The sequence below is a fragment of the Nomascus leucogenys genome, chromosome 19 (assembly GCF_006542625.1).
Source record: "Nomascus leucogenys isolate Asia chromosome 19, Asia_NLE_v1, whole genome shotgun sequence".
Lineage (NCBI taxonomy): Eukaryota > Metazoa > Chordata > Mammalia > Primates > Hylobatidae > Nomascus > Nomascus leucogenys.
The window spans coordinates 44789526-44793071 of NC_044399.1; the positions used below are offsets into that span (position 1 = coordinate 44789526).

The following is a 3546-nucleotide window of genomic DNA, read 5'->3' on the forward strand; positions in this document are numbered from 1 at the left end:
TCCACGCATTTCTCTGGAGTGTGAGCCAGTCTCCAAGTCCAGTTAGCGTATCTCTGTGGAGTGTCCTCTGGGGGCTGAGGGACAGTCCGGCTGGGAGGTCTTATTCCTTATCATGGATGACCTCGTTGTGAACCTTCTTGAGGCAGTGGAGAGAAATGTAAAACATTCAGACAAGTTGTTATTTGTCATCCCTCTCGCCCACCCCTAAAAAGTTAACAGCATTTAACTCCCTTTCTAAAACACAGAGTTTAGTCAAAACCCTTTTTGTCTATAGACATAGAGTGAACGTTTAATTTGGCTCTGGAAGCTGTGCTGAAGAAACCACTCGGGAGGCCAGAGGGGATGTCTGTGGTGGGTCAGATCTCTCAGTGTGAGAGGGGGTTAGACGCGGAGACAGGGAGGAGTCAGTGTGGTCTGAGGCTCCACGGTGATCCAAGGCTGTGTCCACAGTGGCTCTGGGATGGAAGCTTCCTTGGTTTCTGCAGGACACCCTGGCAAAGCAGTGCCCCAAAACAGCGTGTCATCTTTTTCATTTGGAAACTGAGACAATGGTCTCCTATTGTAACAGGACTCCCCCACTCTGTCCTCTCTGAGACCCATCTCAGGAGCTTTTTGGCATGGATGTCAAGGCCAAAATGGGTAGTTTTTTCAGAGAAAATGAATCATCTGCATACTTTCTTCAGAGGGAATTGGGTTTCGAAACCCAAATCTCTCATGTGATGTAAATAGTGAAGCTGAAGGCCAGGATGTCAGGGTGTTAGGGAGGTTGGCTATGCTAGGAAAGCAGGAGTGCTGAGTCAGTGGATGGAGGCAGATTTTGACGAGTGTTGCGAATTACTGGTTTGGCATGGAACATGAAATGGCTTTGTACCAACTCATTGGTGGGGAAAAAAGGGGCTGGCACCAGCAGAGACCCTAACTGGCTTAGGTAGAGTGATGGTGTCTGTGAGCTTCTTCTCAGAGATCACAGAGCTTCCCGAGGAGGGTGGAACTAATAACTTCCCTAAAGCAAGGAAGAAGGTCATTCTCCTGTCTCAGTTACTACTGTCCTGCCCATCGGAGTGGATAAAGCATATTTCTTAGAGAGGACAACAGAAGTGAGGGGTTTGGGGAGGGAAGTGATCTTGAGGAGGGTAGGAGAAATGGAGTGAAGACATTTTTCCTTTCTGATTCTTCCAGAAGAGGACTAAATTGGTTGGCAGATGGTAGTTGCCCTTTGTATGGAGGCTGGATGTAGAAGGTGCTGCAAGCTCTGCAAGCTGATTAGTTAATGTGGAAGCTGAAACCTACCTTGGGAAGCTGACCATTGACCATTGTCTTGCTCTTACCTGGGTTGCTTCCTTGTTTCTCTGTAGGTTTATAACAAAGGGTTAAGGCTGAACAGATCTCTGCAGTTACCATTATTCATACTAGAAGATCCTGCTAACCTCTTTGTTATTTGAGCAGCTGGATGAGATTCCTGATTTCCATAAGCTGTACCTGGAGGTTTATACAGGAGAGGATCACTGGGGCAGACTTGAACCATGGTGCCCACAAGCGGGGAGGGTGCTCCAGCAGCCATGGAAAGAACTTCCTTCTGCAGTTGGAGACAGCCTTCTGTGTGGGTGAGTGGAGACATAATCCCTTTTATCCTGCCTTTGGTTTGCTTGATTACCTCTTTAGCAGTGCATTTCGTGACTGCAACAGGTGTCAGACTTTGTAAAGGCAGAGTCTGAGAGCTGGCCAAGACCCTTTGTCATTCCTGACCTGTGTGGCTGGACCTTCGATACTATGAAGTCTTATTCCCAATTGCAGTCGCTTGTTCTAGGGATGGGAGATAAGACATTGTGTTGATTTCTGACAAAGTCCGTGAACCAGTCAGAAAGGGCGGTCTCTTCTTCCAAATCCAGAGAAGAAGCTACGATGAAAGAATTGGGGTGGGTGGAATGAGTGTGAACGATGGTGGTTTGTCACTGTCTCGGAAAATCATCTTATGCTTTTACAAATCACAGGAAGTGAAAGAGAAGAAACAGCTGGATTCTTTTCATCACCTTGGCACATATTTTATCCTGAAATAACACACTACACTTTCAGAGAGTGTAGAAAGTGGGCAGTATGATAGAGTGGGAGCTGGGACACTGAGATCGTAGTCTGCTGCTGACCAGTTGTGGAACTCTGGCGAGTTGGCTCTCTGGGTGGATTCAGTTTTGTCCTCTGTTGGAGGGAGCAGGGAGAGCAGGGGTGGACAGGGATTAGGTGGTCTCTAGTCTATGACTCACTGGCCGCAGCATGACCACCTCTCCCTCAGGCAGCCAAGGATGGGGATTGCTCTCAGCTGCTGTGTCCTCTCCCCTCCCTCCCTCCCCAGCGGGTTATCATGCTGACTCGACTAACACAAACCCCCATATGGATGCAGTCCAAACGCCAGATGTGCCCCCGATTAGTGTCGGTCTGGGGAATGTTTCCATGACTGAAAGGTCAGTGTCAGCTGGAAGTGCCCAGAGTGGGTGTCTGCTCCCCACCCCACGTCAGCTGCAAGGGCTGAACCTTCCATTAACTCACTGGCCAAGGAACGGAGCTGGGTGGGGTGGGGGGCAGCAGGGGTGGGGTGCTGGCCAAGTTCAGGAGGTCCTTGTTTTACTTGCCTTCTCTCTTCACTCTCAGGCTGAAGGACAGAGTGTGATTTTCCACTTGGAAGAGACTCCAGGGCTCTGCAGAGAGGGAAGCCCTGCTGGTGTGTAACCGAAAACACTTAGCTCTCCTTCAGATCTGCAATGTGCTCGTGTCTCTTCCGATTTTCTTATGGGGGCTGTCACCTCCACTATGGAAAGAGAAATGAATGGTAATATTGCGATGGGCTGGGCTGCCATGTTTTGCTCTATTTACGGGTCATTTTAAGTATCGCTTCTACACTTCAGATGGGCTTTCGTGTTTAAATTTCATGCGTGTAGGGCTATGCAAGGCTTTCCTCTAGGTAGCAATGAAAATTAAATACAATTGAGTTTGATGTGTACCTTATTGATTCCAGACCCATTTCAGTAGACTGTGACACTTCAGCGACCTGCAAATTCTACACATTAGAGTTCATATTTTATACCAACTCCGTACACCTAAGATGTGGACTTAACATTTCTACCAACAACATCCAACTTCCAACGAAAGATGCAGGTCCATCAGAGGATGAAAGCTGCTAATGAAGATGCATTAAAGATGATATTTATGGCCACCCCTTAGGGAAAAAAAAGATTCATAAATAATTTCATGGAAATTACACCCAAAATAGAGTCATAATTTCCTCGATTTCACGTTTTCCTTTTGGTTCTCTGCAGGCCACATCTTGTTTCATGCGTCACCACAACTCCATTTCAAAGGGATGAGGTAGGAGAGGGGAGAGGTTGTATGTTAACTGGCCTGGGAACGGCTAAGTGATGAAAACGGCTCGGCACCTGTGATTGATAGTGTTCTGTCAAAGCACGGAACTTCTCTTCTTTGCTTGTGACTGACTTGCAGGTGAAGTGTACTTCTCTGCGGCCCGTGGCTCCTCTGGCAGAGGCAGCCTTAGAGAAG

General features: G+C 47.8%; 1 long non-coding RNA gene across 2 annotated transcripts; it reads left to right on the plus strand.

Annotated features, from left to right (window-relative positions):
• The first annotated feature begins 1156 nt into the window (after window positions 1-1156).
• On the plus strand, window positions 1157-3277 carry LOC105738617. Of its 2 annotated transcripts, XR_001114452.2 has the most exons (4): window positions 1157-1604; window positions 2348-2456; window positions 2644-2713; window positions 3008-3277. It is a non-coding gene; the product is annotated as an uncharacterized LOC105738617 (long non-coding RNA). The 2 variants fall into 2 exon arrangements; XR_001114451.2 differs by lacking the exon at window positions 2348-2456.
• Window positions 3278-3546: the final 269 nt, after the last annotated feature.